The sequence below is a fragment of the Miniopterus schreibersii genome (genome assembly GCF_964146895.1).
Source record: "Miniopterus schreibersii genome assembly, chromosome: 1".
NCBI lineage: Eukaryota > Metazoa > Chordata > Mammalia > Chiroptera > Miniopteridae > Miniopterus > Miniopterus schreibersii.
This window is the reverse complement of record NC_138101.1, coordinates 139,595,489-139,615,310: the sequence shown is the minus strand read 5'-3', so window position 1 is coordinate 139,615,310 and position 19,822 is coordinate 139,595,489.

Here is a 19,822-nt window from a genome sequence, read left to right as displayed (position 1 = left end):
TTTGACAAAGGAGGCAAGAGTATTCAATGGAGTAAAGACAGTCTCTTCAATAAGTGGTGCTGGGAAAATTAGACAGATACATGCAAAAGAATGAAACTAGACCACCAACTTTCACCATACACAAAAATAAACTCAAAATAGATAAAAGACTTAAATGTCAAATCACGAAAGCATAAAAATCCTGGAAGAAAACATAGGCAGTAAAGTTACAGACATCCCACGTAGTGCACTTTTCACTGATACATCTCCTAGGGCAAGAAAAACAAAAGAAAAAATAAACATATGGGACTACATCAAACTTAAAAGCTTCTGCACAGCAAAAGAAAACAGCCTCAAAATACAAAGGAACCCCATGGTCTGGGAAAACATATTTGCCAAGGATGTATCTGATAAGGGGTTAATTTTCAAAGTGTACAAAGAACTTATATTACTCAGCAAGAGGAAGACAAACAACCCAATTAAGAAATGGGCAAAGGACTTGAATAGACACTTCTCAAAAGAGGACATACCAACGGCCAAGAGACACATGAGAAAATGCTCAGCGTCACTAATTATCAGAGAGATGCAAATTAAAACCACAATGAGGTATCACTTCACACCTGTCAGAATGGCTCCATCAACAAATCAAACGACATGTGCTGGCGAGGGTGTGGAGAAAGGGGAGCCCTGGTACACTGCTGGTGGGAATGCAGACTTGGTCAGCCACTATGGAAAACAGTATGGAGGGTCCTCGAAGAATTAAAAATGGAGCTGCCCTTTGACCCAGTGATTCCACTCCTAGGAATGTATCCTAAGAATCCTAAAACACTAATCAGAAAGAATATATGTACCCCGATGTTCATAGCAGCACAGTTTACAATAGCTAAGATCTGGAAACAGCCCAAGTGCCCATCAGGAGATGAGTGGATACAAAAGCTGTGGGACATTTACACCATGGAATACTACGCAGCTGTAAAGAAGAAGAATCTCGTACCCTTTGGGACAGTTTGGATGGACCAGGAGAAAATTATGCTGAATGAAATAAGCCAGGCAGAGAAAGACAAATATCACATAATCTCGCTTATATGTGGAATCCAAAGAACTTAATAAACTGATGAGCAGAATAGATTCAATGACATGGAAGCATAGATGAGACTGAGGAATGTCAGAGGGATGGAGGAGGGTGGGTGGGTGGAGGGGGAGAGAATAACCAAAGAATTTATGTGCATATATGCACAACCCAAGGACACGGACAATGGTGGGAGAGGCACTGGGGAGGGGAATGGGACAGGGTGGAATGGGTCATTGGGGAGAAAAAGGGACATCTGCAATATTTTAAACAAAAATAAAATTTAAAAAAAAGTTGCATTTCTGGGAGAGACTGAAATTGAAATTAGATCAGGTATTAAATCCAAGTTTGATATCATGGGCTGTTAGTGATGTCATTTGGGGCTTGTGGTCTTCTCTTTAATGTTTCAGTGTCTGAGCTCTAAGTCTAAAATCCGCCTTCTACCATACAGTCATCTGAATGTCCCAGAGAAACATGAAAACTAATGTGTTTCAATGTACCCTGAACTTCATTCATTGTCTCTACTCTCCTGCCACCTTAACTGTTGCTATATTTTAATTCCTCTGCTTAGTGATATCATATCACCTTAACATTTGCCATTTTAACATTTTCCGTATTTGGTTAAAAATGTTTGAATGAATTAAAACTATATTAATTCATTAGGAAAGAGACAGTCAGATATCGGATCCAAAATTAAAGTTTTCATCTTAATATCACAGATAAGAAGCTACAACTTCTGAGACTGAGGAGTGATAGAGGAAGCATTGCTTAGAATATCATTCCTTTTCCTTGGTTAGTAGGAGAAGCCTAGGTATACTGTCACCCTTTGGGTATTGGGGGAGTGACCTCCTCCTGAATTATTGGCCATAATCTAGCCGCTATATTTTACAAGCAAATAGTGGGGACACCCAATATATTTTATATTTTAGTGACCTCTGATGAGTTGAAACATATAATTTTAATAAAATTATAAATTCTTAGGGGAATCTCTGCCTTAAGGGAACACTGCTTTGATTCTTTTATTAAAAAGAAGAATCTCTTGTAATGTAAATAAGTTCAGATTTAAGAAAAATTGCTTTTCTGAGAACAGGGAATATTGGAGTATACACATATTTTTAATAGAAGTTCAATAAAATATAGAAATGTGACCTAGCCCGCTTTTATGCAAATAAAGAAGCTTTCAAAAGAGCATAAACATTTTTGTCCAAGTTGTTTGGAAAAATTATGATAGCCTTATTTTTGGTCTTTTTATGTCATGAAGCGGTCATTTCAGTATCTCATTTTATTTAGAGAACTTAAAATTATTCTTGAATTATTACTTTACGCACAGAGACTAAAATTGATGTTAATGGTGTAGTTGTAACATTTATGCCTGGCGGATAATATTTTGGGATGAATATACATGACTATGTCTGTATACAATATTAATAGAAAATAATATATTTTGCAGAAATGGGATCATAATGTTCATAGTGTTTTATATCTTGCCTTTTTCACTTATAAGGTATCAGAGACATTAGAATACATTTTTTACTATATCACAGCACATGTTAATTTTTGGCAAAAAAATATTTTTTTTAGTTGTGTTTAAGTTAATTTTAAAATTAATATTCCTTCCTAAAGGGTCTACACTAATACCTATGAAAGGACTAAATAACGGGGTAATTATGTTGGGCTTTTAAATATATTTTGTAGTACAAATAACAGGTAATGTATATAATTTATGTTATAAATGCATCCACTATGGAAAAGGGGCATGAATGGGCAATTCGGAAAGCAAATCTGAGAAGCAGCGGGTTCTCCTTCATTCAGTGAACAGTCTCTCCTCTTTCCTCCTGTTCAGCCACGAACTGTCATAACTGGGAAAACTTTACAAAGGGGGCCTGGCTCTCAGGTGCACAGATCAAAGGTGGTTTATGGGTTTTATTTTCCCCTCTGCAGCTCCCGACTCCAAGAAGAACAGATTCCTGGGAGCTGCATGTAAAAATGCACACCACCTGCCTGCACCTGTTTGGGCTCCTTCATGAAGACGGTCCCACTGCTGATTCCTGCAGAGCTGCACCTCACGCGTCGTCCCATTTCCTGCGAGTAAAGTGGGTGAGGAAGAACCTGACATCGGTAAGCACTCAGGAAGTAACTTATTATTTTTATTACTTTAAAGGGTGCTCTGGCTTTAGAATCGTACCAAATGCCAAAGACGTAGAATTTCTTTGGTCTGTGTAGGGATCCAGGCAGAAATCAGTGTTTTTAAATAGCTCCCTGGGTACTTTGAATATGCATCCAACATTGACAACCAGTGGTCTTTGGACATTGCATTAGCTAAGTTTAATTGCATATGAATTTTGTTGATAGGCAGTATCCTAAATGATTCACATATACACATTTAATTCTCGCAGCAATCTATGAGAATGAGAAGATGAGAACACTGGAGCTCAGAGATATTAAGCAGTTTGCCTCATGCCACACAGCTGGCAAACTGCAGAGCTAGGATTTGAACCCAGAATGATAGCATATAGTAAAAGAGATTATCCAGTCATAGGAGAGGAATGCTACAAGCTTCTCAAGATTTTCGCCTATAGGAAGGTAATATCAGAGCAATACCACAACTTGGATTCTAGTATGGAAGGGCTAGTGAATAGGTCAGTATAGAGATTGGGGGCTAGAGAGAAGCAGATGCTGCTGGATGTCATGACCTTGTCAGCTTAAGAGGCAAGGCTTAAGCCTTCACTCTGTAACCGGGTTGTAAGTTAAAGGAAGTTCCGGCAGATCTCTGTAATAAGTGACAAAAAATAAGCAAATAATAAATAATGATAACTCTCCGGTAAATCTGCAGTTTAGGATTTTGTAGCCTACTAAATATCTAAGGGAGTAAAAACTGTTCACCAACATGCTTATAAGCAAGAGTTTGTCCAAAGTTCTTATTATTTTAAATTTGCCCAAGTCAGGTTTTCTTGAGCTGATTATTATTTCTAGTTTACAATTTTTCTTTTTTTCTCACTGTCCTTATTAACATGTTTTGTTCAAATAAAAGGTCTTTAGAATTTTAGTTAATGAAGGCTAAGTCTTCAATGCTAGAAAGTGATATAGTTGCTCCAATTGCAGGTGTGGTCTGTAGAATGTGTCACATAAGTCATAGATATTTTCATTTTCACATTCAGGGACTCAGAGTCGCATTTGAATTTTGACATGACTGAACCTATTTACTTAGACAGTAGATGTGTGTTTGGGGGAACAAAAGGATGCTAAAGTTTTGAGGAAAAAGTGGAAGGAGAAAGTTTTAGGGGACAATGTCCTTCTGGGAGAGGTAAAGTAATAGGACCCTGCAGAATGAGAGGGCAAGTGGCCACACAGCTTGAGGATATTATCAAGCACCTGAGGGACATATGACGAACAAGTACCGTCTGCTTAACCAGCCTATGGGCTTCTCCAGGAAGCGTGTTGTGGATTTTCCAGAATGGGCTGTGACTAAAAGCTTACAGATAATTGCGCTGTATAATATCTAACTGTTCTAAACTTACTGAACAATTAATGCAAATCTCTAATTTTCTTATTTGTGAACTGCTATGAATTCGGAAGAGTCAGTGATTAAATAATAATTAAAACCAACTGGCTCTGGTTATTTTATTTTTCTCTATTAATGATTTAAGCCCATAAAAATGGGATGCCTGTTTTTCAGTCTTCTAAAATTTAGGAATTCTCTGTTCTAGTATGAACTATTCAAACACTGCCATTATTAGAATTACACCTATAACCACGACTGGACATAGATTTTATTATATAAACCCCAGAAATGTTAAATGGCATGTTATGTGTTTGAATGGCAGAGAGAAGAGAGGAGGTGGCAGTGATCAAGCAAGCCTATTGGGGGGAGGCACAGTTATTATTTATTGTGGGCATACTAATCAAATATATTTTAAATTATCATTATTAAGGATGGGGCTATAATCATTAGTGAAACCAATAAACACAATTTTATTTACAAATTACCTGGAGAGGGAAGGAAAGGAAGAGAATGAAGAGAAACTTAGATAAGCCAGCAAAACTTAAGCAAAGGGAACAGAAGAAACAATAATAAATTATAATAAATACTAAACGTAAATCAGATTAACGGTATAAAATGAACCATCCCAATAAATGCAAATGAACTGAATACCCAGCCATAGGTGCCAGTACAGAATAATGTCTCCTCGACTCTCTTTTGTTTAGTACTTTAAATTATCGGGCATGAAATGCAATTTAAAACTTTAAAATTAGAATTCATAAAAGGAGGTTGATGTTCATGCCTTTAGTTATAGAAATGCCTTTATATTTTAGATTCTCTTACTTCCTTATTGCATTCTTACTGAGAAAACCACACAGTTTTCTTTTTGAGCAAAATGATAGTTTAAATTTTGTTTTGCACAAATATTAAAAATATGAGATTATTTTCTTAAAGTTCTACCAAAAACTAGCTCTTTACTCAATATTTATAATGACAAAATACCAAGCTACTTTTTTTTTCTCATCAATGCACAGTTGTGTTTGTGGGGATATAATAATGATGTCTTCGTTTATAATTTTAACATGTTTGGGGCTTGTTAGATTAACTACTAGAAAATTATTTGCTTTATCTTTGTGGTAATTGAAGAGGTATTTCATTTTTTAAAGAGATGTAGGATTGTAAGGAAGTTGGGTATTTTCTTAAAGAGTGTATCAATGAGATATATTTGACTGTATTATAAGACATCATACACTGTCTTATACATTGATGAAGTTAGATGTTGACTTAAAGTCCAGTTATAGTCTGATTTTTTCTTAATTTTGAATTTTACGAAGGAATCCAACACAGATGGAGGGAATTAATGTGACCACGAGACAGTGACAGTGACCAGGTGCACATGAGCATTTGCCTTTCAGCTCATCTATTACAGGTCGGAGCCTAAAGCAGTCTTGTCTTTCATTGCATTTGATTCACACTTCCACTTTTTAAATCAATCTTTACTTCCTCTTTTTTTCAATCTAAAAGAAAAGTTTCGGACAATTTTCAAAATTGATGCCCAGGTTTATAAATTGCTCATGAGTACGGGAGAAACCAAATCAAGTCAATCTCTTACCAATAGCTCAAAACCATTGTTTCCTGGGTTTCCAAAGTCTAGTTTATATATATGTGTATATATATATATATACATATATATATATATATTTGATTTTTTCCCCCCTTGCTAGTTGCCATACAAAGAATTGCACAGCTCAATAAAATGAAAGACTCAGCACTGTGTGGTTCCTACAAGTGGCTGAAGGGATTTTGAGATAGGTTAATGGTTCTGATTGTTTTCTCATATTGATTTTTAAGATGATTATATTTTATTAATGAGGGAAAGCGTGGACTTGCATGTGAACTGCCTTGAAGGTAAACTAGGCCTCTTACAGGATGAAACAGTTTATATGAATTTGTAACGATTCACAGAAAATGCAGAGATAAGAATATGCTGATAAATGCTCCTTTCATTTTAAGAAAAGGTTATGACTTTAGAGAACCTATGTGGACTAAAAGGTTGTATTAGTTTAATGAAACTGACCATTTTTAGTAGCCAACAAAAGCAGAAACCGAAGGTGTTTTTTTCTGGCTCTAGGCCAAAGAGAGGTCCAAAGGGTTGGTCTTCTGGGCTACGATGGAGAGGTGTGGGGGTGGGGGAAATGCTGCCTTGGCTGGAAGAGCTGGTCAGCTCCTCCGGCGTGGCTTTTGAGGTTGCTTACAGCCTTTCTGAAGTCTGGGGCTGATGCCCCCCATCCTGAGGCAGGGTTGCTCTAGTTCCAGAATGCTGAGTTCAGTGTACTTCTCTCTTTTCGGTACTGGCTTGAATTTTCTGGATCTATTTCAAGTGGAGCAGATGACTAATCACCCCCTTCTGCTAGTTGATAATGGGTTGTCTATAAAACCTTGTTTTTGTATGGTTACCTTATTGCGAAGTTCATGTCTTTTGAGGAACATTCACAACTGAAAGGCAAGGAAAATGTCCACTCTAGGGTGTAGTAAAGCTGACAGGAAGAAAAAAAAAAACACTAAACGACTTGGCTGTTGTTTTTTAGTTTCCTGGGAGAAAGTGGCCTTGACCCCCATGCATTACTGCTTTTGAGGTTGCAACAGCAGATGGTACGAAATGACAGTCGGTGAAGACAACTAAAGGTGTTTATAACATTGCAGGGTTGTGCAGGTGACTTTAAAAACAAAGGATTTGGAAGTGATAAAAAGTGGAGACTGGCAGGAGAGATGGTAATAAAGCCACCAGCTACTTGAGGCAATGTCTTTTTGTTTTCTCTTTTATTGGATCTGATTGCAAATTAAAGTGGAAAAAAATTAACCCCAGGCAGAAAAGAATATTCAGCCTCTGCCTCAGTGGTTTTTCAGAATAAAAAATTGTAGTCTTTGATTTTTAGATTTGATTTTTTTTTCTTTTGCCTGCTGGTTGCCATACAAAGAGATATAGCTCAATAAAATGAAAGATCCGCAGCACTGTGTTTCATCGCAAGGGCCTGGAGGGATTCTGAGCCAGGTTAATGGATATGATGGTTTTTCCTTCATTGATTTTTAAGATGATTATATTTTATTTATAGGCGAGAAAATAATAGTTAATCTTAGATTTATTGAAAACTTATTGCAAGGCTGCATGAATTGATAACAATAACAGTATGTTTAGGGCACCAAAACTAGACTTGTCTTTAATCCCTTGTGCTGATGTGCAGCGAATCTATTGGCTTGAAATTAAATGTGCTCTAACCCACGCCTGAACGCAGGTAGGAAGAGTTATGTATTTCGGGCTGCTCTGAAAGATTTCATTACACAAAGCTTTGGTACACTGGAGGTGTTTCTTTTGTAAAAAGTATTTGAAACATCTAGGAGCTAAAAGCTCAGGGATATCAGCATGTTGTTCTCTTGAGGTTTTAAGAACTGATTTCTAAATCAGCCAGTCATTCGTCAGCTGAAATGCCTACTGCTCAACCGCAAGGAGTTCGTCCGGAAGTCTGAATCTTAAACCAGGATGTGCGGGTTCTACGATGCAGAAAAAACTAGACACGTTAGCTTATCGTAACTAAGAATCCCATTACCTTAAAACTATTATAATTTGCTTTTATGTCCCAAATGAGTTTAGGGGCCTTATTAATTTGGAGCAAATGAGTCCCTGTTAGTCAAACATGGACAGTGATTTTGCCCAATAAGGAGAAAACACTGCAAATTTGTCGCTTAAAGGAGTGAATAAGTTTCAATACAGTCACTTCATATCTGTGGCTCAGAAATGCCAGCTAGAGGCTCTTGATATGCAATGTTTATCACACATCAGAGGGTGGAGAGGCAAAAACGTACTCCCCAGCAATTTAATCAGTCAAAATTTTCCAGATAATTGGATGTTTATGTAGTCAGAGGAGAGAAAAATATTCAAAATGTGCTCTAGAGACAGGAAACTTTAACCACAGTACTCACTCAAAATAACAATGTAGCATTGTTTTAAAGTATTTCAAAGTTTGCTTTTATTAAAAGTGCCATATAGTGCTTACTTTGTCAGCACATGTACTAAATTGGACCATTACAGAGATTAGCAGGGCCCTTGGGCAAGAAAGACATGCAAATTCTTTTTTTTATGTTTTAATTTATCTTTATTGAAAGTATTACAAATGTCCTCCTTTCCCCCCCATTAATCCCCTCCACCCTACATCCCCCCTCCAGGTCTTTACCACACTGTTTTCTGTGTCCAAGGGTTATGCATATATGCAAATACGTTCGTAGGTTAATCTCTCTCCACCCACCCACCCTTGCCGTCCCTCTGGGATTCATCAGTCTGTTACATGCTTCTATGTCTCTGGATCTATTTTGTTCATCAGTTTATTTTGTTCATTAGATTCCACATATGAGTAAGGTCACGTGATACTTGTCTTTCTCTAAGTAGCTTTTTTCGCTTAGCATAATACTCTCCAGGTCCCACTATGCTGTCTCAAAGGGTAAGGGATCCTTTGTTTTTATAGCTGCATAGTATTCCATGGTGTAAACGTCCAAGAAGATGCTTGATATGATTTCAGTCATCTTGAATTGTAGAGACTTGTTTTGTGTCCTAACTAACATGTTGTCTATCTTTGAGAAAGGACATGCAAATTCTTGAAATATTTGATGTTTTTACACTTTCAGCCCTAAGTGCAACATGTATGTGCAAAAGCTAAAACAGCTTAAAATCATGCTACACTTTAGTAATACTAAAAATGTATTGCTGTGAGTGGTCTGTAATTAAGCCCAATGGGACACCAAACAAGTCCATACACAGGTCCGTGAGCAGATGTAGTTTGCTTATTTATAGAATGTTTCTTTTTGGAAAACTAGTGGTGGTCACATTTGGATAACATTTATACATCTATAAAAATAAAGATTCGCCTTGGCTGGTGTAGGTCAGTTGGTTGGTCGTCGCCCAGTATACCGAAAGGTTGCTGGTTGGATCCCTGGTCAGGGCACATGCCAGGTTGCTGGCTTGATCCCCAGTCGGGGGTATGCAGGAGGCAGCCAGTGGGTGTTCTGCTCTCACATCCATGTCTCTCTCTCCCTCTCCTTCCTCTTTCTCTAAAAAATCAATAAAATATTTTAAAAGAATAAAAAGATTTGCTTGTGATCATTCTTCTAAAAAATGCCATATTAACTCATGCTGTAGCTAATACGAATGAATGAAGTTGACTTTTACCTGTGTTAAAAATAAACTAAAGCACAGTAAAAATTTTAAGTGTTTATTTGAACAAAAATTGATTCAACTCAGTCAGCACCAAACTGGAAGTGGTTAGGAGTGGTCCAAGACAGGAGCTAGAGACTTTTATAGAGAGAAAGCAGAGCATAGCAAGGAAATCATGGGACTGGCTAAAGCTTAAGCATTTGCCTCATTTGGAAAAGCCTAATAGGCTGTTTGTGATTGTCTGTCCATGGGTTTTGGTTTGTTGACCTTTAGGCATTTACAGACTTGGCTTTTGGTTTGATTAAGCAGGCTACTAAGGTCTTAGAACCACCTCAGTCTAATGCCCTCCTTGTTTAATTAATTTAACACCTGTAAGGCTAGTGATCATTTTTAAATCACACAGTGGTCTTGTTTTCAATCAAACTTAACTTGAGTGCTCAGCCTCTTTTAGGTAAATGCAGTGGCAAAATATGAAAATAACTTCCCAAAATATGAAAATAACTTCCCACCACAATGGCACATGCAAATTTCCTCAGCAGAAGCGAACCAACATTTTACAAGGGACGCCAGAGGTTGACTTTCCATGTCCAAATCCAGGATATAATCAAAGTTAAGAAGGCAGAGAAACAAAACAGTAATGGGATTAATGAGGTTTCTGGTTTTACTTGATTATTTCTTGCTTACTTGATTAATCCATATTACTTGAATTTCTATATTTTAAAAAGAAAGAATGAGAACATTCTAGAAGTTGTATCTCAAATTCACGAAACTCTAAAAAAGGGGGTGAAAAGTTATTTTTTAGAGACATTTTGATAATTAAATATCAATAAGTAAAGTTTTATATTTACTTTAAATTCATGTAGCATTTCCCTGCTAGGAAAAATTCAAATAAATCTGTAACCTGTGTATATGAAGATAAAAACACAGATATAATATTTGAGAAATTTTTTTTTAAAAAAAAGGCCAAGATGAAATTTGAAAAGCCAGCACTAACATACTCACCACATTGTCATAATTAGGTTTTGTTAGTTATGGCAGAGATTTTTCGTTGTCTACTCAATAAATCTTTTAATAGAATCTTTTAATAAAAAGATTCTCGGTACCCTTGCAGCTAGGCGTGGCCATATTTGTAAGTTCCCTTCAAGGAGATGTAAGTTGTAGTTGTTGTAGGGGCAGAGGGGAAAGTTCCTTAAAAGGGGAGAAGGGTGGTCTTGCTGCTAATATATATATATTTTTGCTAGAGCTCCAGATTGTGACCTTGAGGATTAAGAATAGTGAAGGGAAAAGAGCAGAGAAGCCTGAGTCCCTGGTGACTTCAGAAGCCACCATCCTCCCACTTGAGGTGCACCTCTCTTATTAGCAGCTGGATGCAATTCCTGTGTCATTTGACAAGGGTAGAAACTGAACCTTATTTGTTTGGGTTTTGGGTGGTTTTTTTTTGTTGTTGTTTTTTCTGTATATCTAATGTCTAGATCTCAGTCCCTAGTATAGCGTAGTCACCTCCAACATACTTTTTCAATATGTGGAATATTTTGCACTAGGAAAATGAAAGTAATATTATCATAAAATACAACATAAGTGAACACAGGGTTTATGACATTTTTTTCCTCTTTAACTGTATCCTGTAATCAAGTTCAAGCAACCCTCACTGCATCATAAAATAAGAAATATATTTTTTAATATATTTTTAAAAATATCTGCATCTACCTTTACTCACGTTTATAGTCCATTTCTTACTAGGTTTCTAGGGAGGTAAAATGGAGAACTGGGATGATAATGCACTTGATTTGGGTTAAGAGTACCTTTCTATATGAGCACACTGTTGAGGCTTGGGTGAAAATGGGATTTATCCCTGAATTATCTTCATAACTGCCTTAGCAGTTTACTCTAATACAACTTATTTTGAATTTGGATATACTCTTGTTTTTAGAATATACGATACCTCCAGGGAAGGATTGTGTTAGATAATCTGTATAGCATGTAACACAACTCTTTACTTTGAAATGTCTATCTCATATTTATTTGATAATACCAAATTGTTTACAGAATCCAAGAAGAAAATGTGAGGTTATATGTTGCCCAAGTCTAGTGTAGAAATAACTGATTTGGAGGGCAATCAGAAATTAGGCAAATAAAATAAGAATGCAATATTTAAATGTAATATCCTGTAACATATCTGATTACTTACTTATGATCCTGGATAGATTGAACCAATAAAACCCAAGAAGCATTCTATTTCCACAGTGCTATGTGTGCAGCAAACACTAGGCTATCATTTTAAGAGGCTACAGTGTCCGACCCGTTATCTCTGGCATTCTCCCCTAGAGACATCGCCATAAAAATGGACACTCCTACTCAGATTTTTATTCATAATTCCATGATGCTTTTGCACTGAGGGTATTTATTGCTTATTTCAGTAAGCCCGTCTGATTTACCTTTCCAGTAAGGCATGATTACAGTAACACTTAGCTGAGTCGTTCACTATGTCTTCTAATGAGACATGCCATTTCTTCCCTTTTTCTAGGCTCACCCTTTCCCCAGCCCGCCAGTAAATCTTCAAGGGGCTACAATTACAGAATATCTTTTCTGGTTTTTCTCTACTTTTCTTCATCCTCATAAGAAATGCTAAGAAGACATTCAGGCCAGCAGCTTAATTATTTCTTCATTTTTGTCCCTTTGATATCTCATATACTTTAATTGTAAACCTTCAAAGTCTTAATTTTTGAGCTCTAAAACCCCCCTGTTTATATTGATTCTAATAGCTAACCTTAGAAGGTATGGACATTTTGCATTAATTTTCCAGTGTAAAATGTTCCAAATGTGACACCCAGAGCTGCTTTCATAAATGGTGTGACTGGAGCTACAATTATATAATGGCGCATATCCACCATTGTAATAGCGTACAGAATATCTTCACTGTCCTAAAAATCCTCTGTGCTCTGCCTGTTCATTCCTCTTTCCTCATTAATCCCTGGAAACCACTGATCTTATTACTGTCTCCGTAGTTTTGTTTTTTCTAGGATGTTCTATACTTGGACTCATCCACTGTGTAGCCTTTTCAGATTGAAGTCTTTCTCCCATGCCTTTTAATGATTTAATAGCTCATTTCTTTTTAGAGCTGAGTAATATTCCACTGTCTGTACACACCACAGTTTATCTATTCACCTCCTAAAGGAGATCTTGGTTGTTTCCAAGTTTGGGCAATTATGCATAAAGTTGTTGTAAACACCAAGGGCAAGTTTTTGCGTAGATATAAGTTTTCAATTCCTTAGTAATGGATTTTAAAAAAATAAATTTCATTCAGTGAGTAAATACAGGGTGTCCCCCTAAAATGTATATATACTTTAACAGCTGATAGCTCAATTTTGAAAATGAAATTCATTTTAATAAACACTGGAAATTATTCAAAATGTGTGAATACATTTTTTGGGACACCTTATATTTATTCTTACCTTCTTATGTGCCAGGCAGTGTGCTAGTTTCTGGGGGTAAAGTGGTGCCTGCCTTCACGTCTATTGTCCCTGGAGCATGTAAGCTCCAAGAGACAGGCATGTCTAGTGTGTTCATCACTGTATTCACAGATCCCAAGGCTTTTCTTGACATATATATATGTATATACAAACACACACACACATACACGCATATATGAAAGGCACATCTATCTCTATAAAAGTGACTGAGAAAGGTATAAAGGAAGAAGATCAGTAATAGGCAAATGCAAACAAAACTAAACCACAAGGTTTAGTGTCCTCTGCACCTGCAGGCTTCATATCAGGAGATTCAGAATCTCAAACACAGATTGAGAATATTAAGGAAAAAGTGTACCATAGCTGCTGAGTTAGGCTTACTATGTAGTGAGGCCTACAATGATTGCCTCTGCACTGAATATGTACAAACTTTTTTTTTACATTATTCCATTAACAATACAGTATAACAGCTACTTACATTTTGTTAAGTATTATAAGGACTCAAGAGATAATTTTTAGTAGGCAGGAGAATGTGCATAGTAATATGCAAATACCACACCATTTTATATAAGGGGCTTGAGCATCTGCAAATATTGGTACTTGCAGGCCGCCCTGAAACCAGTCCTTCACGGATATTGAGTGACAACTGCATAATATCAGACATCACTGAATCAAATGCAAATCATCTTATAATGATATAGGTACTGTCTTCAGTGAAAATCTGGAGTCAACACTAATGTGCTTTACAATTTATATTTATTCACTAAATAATGAACCCATGGAGAAAACTTCCTTAATTTTTGTATATATATTTTAGTATGAAAAAAATATACATATGAAAATATGTGTTTGTGTATTTTGTATGAAAAATAAAGAGAGGGAGAGAGAAATGTGACAACGTCAAAATGAAGGATTCTTACTGAATGAAGTATACAATAAACACAGTTCACATACTGGGCAAAAATATTTGAAACGTTTAAAACTTACAAGAAATTCGTATCTGCAATAGAAAACTGGAAACCTCCAAGAAAAAGACATGAAATCCAGTAGGAAACTGCCCAGAAGTAATACATAATTTCACAAACAAGAACACTCAAAATCTAACAGATGTTTAAAGAAATGCTCAATATCAGTAGTTATCAGAGCCGGTGTGGCTCAGTGGTTGAGCATCAACCTATGATCCAGGACAGGAGATCACAGTTCAATTCCCAGTCAGGTCCCCAGCAGGGAGCATGCAAGAGGCAGCCTATCAATGACTCTCTCATCATTGATGTTTCTCTCTCTCTCTCTCCCTCTCCCTTCCACTCTCTAAAATCAATAAAGGTATATTTTTAAAAAAAATAGTTATCAGAGAAATGTTAATTAGAACAATAATGAGATGTTACCTAATATTCAACCACATGTAGAATATTAGAAAACTAAATAGCAAGTTTTAGTGACTAATGAGGAACTCCTGTGACTATGGGAGGAGGGCCATTCAGCAGGGCACTTTGGTGGCATTTGGTAAGATCAGGTCTGTATACACCCAACAACCCAGTGACTATCCCAAAGGACTCTCCCTTGACCCCAAGGTGATATTCAAAAAAATCTTCATATATATATACATATACACACACACACACACACACACACACACACACACATGTATGTATATATACATATATACATATTTGTGTGTATATATACATATATTTGTGCATATATATGTATATATATACACATACACACACACACACACACATATATATATGTGTGTGTGTGTGTGTGTATGTGTGTGTGTATATATATATATATATATATATATATATATATATATATGTGTGTGTGTATGGTGTCCCAAAAAAATGTATATACACTTTAACAGCTGATAGCTCAATTTTGAAAATTGAAAATAATAAGCACTGCCTTTATAATTATTCAAAATATGTGTTTATTTTTTTTGGGACACCATATATTTTTGGGTGAAGAGCGGAATTCATCAATAAAAGAATGGATAAGTAAAATATAACATATTAATATATTTTATAGGACTATATGTGCATAAAAAGGAACCAGATAGATATAGAAAGAAAAATCTGGGTAGATTTTAAGAATAGCATTAATAGGAGAAAAGTAAGAAGCAGAACATGATTTATAGCACAGTACCATTGGTGTAGTTTAAATGTGTACATACACAAAAAATAACACTACCTATTTTACAAGAATATGTGCATATTTGAAGGAATACAGTAAAAGTATTTAAGTAGATGTCTAGGAAGGCAGAGTCATGGAATCAGGATCTTGGCATAAAGTGGAAAAATAATCGGAGAGTCTTGGGCAGACTAGTGTCCCAAGAGGGGAGAGGGAGAGGGGAAGGAAAAGCAAAGGGAGAGAATTGACTAAAGAGAAGCAAAATGGGTGGGAATCTAGATTACTAGCTTTCTCTTCGAGTGAAGCAGTTCTCTTTCTTGTGCTCCATAATGGGGCTTCTGAATAAGATTTTGCTTTAAAAAAACCTAATTCTAACAAGCAGTTTTAAAGATATGAACCCAGTGGATAAAACACTGCACTTAGAAGCAAGCACCTTAAATTTCACAATCTGCCACAACACAATCTGAGTGCCTTAGAGTAAAACCCTGAAACCTTCCGTCGTGGTTTCCCCATCTGTAAACTGAGAGTAAAACACCTCTGTTTTTCTTGATCTCTCAAGATTGGTATGATAAGAAAAAGAACCTGATGACCCTTGAAATTATATCTAAAATCAATGAGTCATGCAAGAGAATACCTGTTGCTGTGTTGTATTAATGCACAGAATTGTTCTTGGCCAGAGGTTAGTCTATAGCACCTGTGTACAGTAAAATTACATGGGATCGGGTTTAGAAATATGCCTGTGGAAATCTCTGCACTCACCTCAGACTCCCCTCCTAACCCTACCCCAAGTGAGTAATGAGATGAGGTCCTTAGATATTCTGCCAGTCAGATACTCCCTTATTAGGAGCAGGTCTAGGCCAGGTTCCCGATAAATAGTATGATTTATAAAATGCCTTATGTCTGTTGTTTCCCTTCTCTTTTACTGATTTATCTCTTTAATTAACCCAGTGGTTCTCAAACTTTTTGTTCCCAAACACACTTTACACTCTTAAAAATTATTGAAAACTCCACAGAGCTTTGACATTTGTGGGTTATATCTTTTGATATTTACTATATTAGATATTAACACAGAAAAGGTAAAAAATATTTATTCATTAATTTATTTAAAAATACCAAACCCATTGCAGCTAACATAAAAACATATTCTCCAAAGCAAATAACTATATATTCCAAAATAAATAATGATGTTTTCCAAAAGAAAAAAAAAAAAAAGAATAGTGATATTTTTTTATTTATAATTTTGCAAATCTCTTTAGATTCTTAAAAATGCTTCCAGAAGAATATTTTAAGTAAAATGTTGAGTTTAGACATCAAATATGGTCTCATAAAATTTTACATCAAGGAATATACTACTACTTCCACAGTTGGAAATTAGCCTAAATTCAAAACTTTTTCTTTCACCTTCTATTGAAGGAATAGCACTTTCTCTTTTAAACTTAATGAAGAAATCCAGGAACATTTGACTCCAACATATTTGTCTCAGAAATTACTTTTATAAAGAACCTATTTAGAATAATACTAGGTTCAACAATGTGAAATTCCTAATATTTGACCATTTTTGACCTATAAATATAGCAATTTCATATGGGTTTTTCTAATATGGATATGAAAGTACAGCCTATTTGTGAGTTTTTGTGTGTGTGTGTGTTTGTAACTCTTTCTTAAGGAAAATGTTTACTTTCCCTAAGAAAGAATTTAGGTTATGCTTCAACCAGAATAGCAATCTTGGAGAAGATTCCTGAAAAAGTTGAAGACATGGTTTATATAGAGCAAGTCTAGACTAATCATGCTCTAGAAGTTTATGATAAATTTGTCGGTTCTCACCTTTTATTTTTTACTATAATACATTTTGTTTGAGATCAAAACTGACTTTAATTTATTTGAAATCAAAATACTAGATATCGGGCAGAGTTGGTAATATGATATTTTAAATTGTGCACTTTTATTATTGCTAAACAGTCTTACTAAAACTCACTATTATATCAGTATAGCAAAAATACCTTTTTTTGACTAAGGAGCAAGAATATATATATGTTTCGCCACTCAAAACACCTATTGTAAGATATATATCTACTGTTTAATCATATAAATATATATCCATGTAGTGATATATTTTGACTTACAATGTATTCCTCCTTAGACCAAAGCCCATCCTATCAAACCCGAGAGTTATGTAAAAGATATTGCTTGGCACTGATGCTTCATATTTTAAAATACAAATAGTTACTGTGTTCTGGTATCCTAATGTGCTACAACCAAAGCAATCACTTTTTAATTTATGGTGAATCTAAATTTTAATTATTATTTTTTTCCTTGAACTGTGTAGTAGTATAAATTATTTGAAAGACAGTGTGAAATGTCAACAAATCTTATACGACAGTATAGCTCATTTAGTGTCTTAAATCAATGGTGTTTTACGTTGGGAGCTAAGGAAAGGATTTTTAGTCAAAATAAAGCATAGGAAAATGCAGAAAGGCTTTCTCTTTTCCTGACATCAGTGTACAGAAAATTCAGTTTTTGTTTGTAATTTTGTTTGTTTGTGGCTCTCCTCACATAGTTCTGTAAGCGTCCAGGTCCATGGCTAGTTTAGATAAGATACCTGCCTTTACAGAGCAGCTTATCAAAGACTGCTCAAAACTCTACCGTCAGACCTCACTAATGTCCATAAAGCGGAGGAACCCCTAAAGACGTGGAGGATCGTAGGAATGGAAGTAATATAACCCCGAGTATAGTTTTCAGTGGAGAGGTCAGGTTCAGGAAGAATAATAGCCGTTCAGTTACTGGCATCAAGGAAGCAATAAACGGAGTCCAAAGAGGAGAGCTCCGACTACGGCACTGAGGGTCACAGCCTGGTGTCCCGAATCCCGTGTCCCCCCCACCGTCCTGTCCAGTGCACAGCCCGCTAACCGGGCCACCTCCGATACCTCTGGGGGGAGAGGGGGCCTGAGACATCAACACTGGCTGTGGAAATTTGTCAAAAAATCAGAAATCAATCAAAGAGAAGTCAATTTCTTCTCTAATTATTAACGCACGCTCCTTTTTCCTTTGGAAAACAATAGTAGAGGCTTTAAATGTACTCAGACAAAAGACCATCAATCAAGTAACTGCTAATTTTTCTTTTAGTTTATTCTTTTGGGCAACAGCTAACCCTCATTCCTTTGGCTTTGTCTCGTAGGACCTGTTTCTGTCCCAGTCATTTTCCAGTCCCTGTTTTCTGACTCCTGTGTTTCCTTTATTGTGCCTGTGGCATGCAGAAGCCGAGCGGGACATCTGTAACATTTTACCAGTGTTACCCTGACCCCCTTCTTCCCTGTGGCTCTGACCCATCTTCCTCTCGCCGGTGTCCTGAGCCGAGCCTGGGAGAGCAGGCAGGCTGGGCAGTGTGGGGCTGCCCGAGTGACCTGCTTGTTCTCCTAAAGAACCTAATCAAGACCTGCGTGTAGAGAGATGACCATTTATTTGAAATCTGGACAAAGCTCTGCTAAATGTTCTCAGCAGAAGCCTTGTTTACCATTTTAGTTCTTCTGAAGTCCTGATTTCATGGTATGCTGACTCAGGTAACATACTCGCAGAAACGCTGTGGCAAGCAGGCATATGGCCCTTACTAAGAATCTTGAAGTAACTATTTAAAGGAGCTGTTACCAAGACTGGAAATAATATCACGCAGGTTTCCACACTTCAGAGAGCAGTTATTCTCAGAAATTCCCTTCAAAAACATGTAGGGCCTCACTATCTTGGCATCCTCATGTGCAATTTTTTGACAGTATCTCAGTAATGGGGCAGCTCTATTCTCTAACTAGCTTCAGAAAATAACTTCATAAACACAATGCAGTTATACAAATAAGATTTAAAACCACTTTGAAAAAGAGAGTTTTAAACTAATTTGATTAAAGCCATAAATTATTCTTTATCTATTTCCTTGTTACCATTCATGGCTTGACACTTGTGGAGTAAACTGATGCTAATATAATGCATTAGGAGGAATTCCCCTCCTGAGAGCCAGTGTAGCTTAGCAAAGTGATATTTAATGCTTTCTATGATATTTATTTAACCAAAATGGCTGATTAGATGTTAAACAGAACAGAGGTTAATGATCTTTGTTATTGGTATTATAAAAAATTAAAAAAGAATAAAATAGGGTTAATGATGTATGACATTATTGTTATTATGGAGATTAAAATCATGCAGTTGTTGGCTGCCGTGAAAAAATGGGCACCAAGCTGTGAGTAATTAGCAAAAGTATATTATCTTCCAACCTTATAATTAATTAATTTGTTTGGCTGTAATACTTTCTAATGTTGGACTTCATTGGCTTTATGTAATTATAAAAATCTGTACATAATTTAAAATCTAAGTGATAAAAGCAAACTAGTGATGATTTTCTACGTCTGAGAAAGAATCAGTGAAATCTATAGTCAATACCAAAGACAATGCATGGGAAGAGACAAGATATCCAACAAGTTCTGGGCCTGGTGAAGTTGGTGGAAACCCAT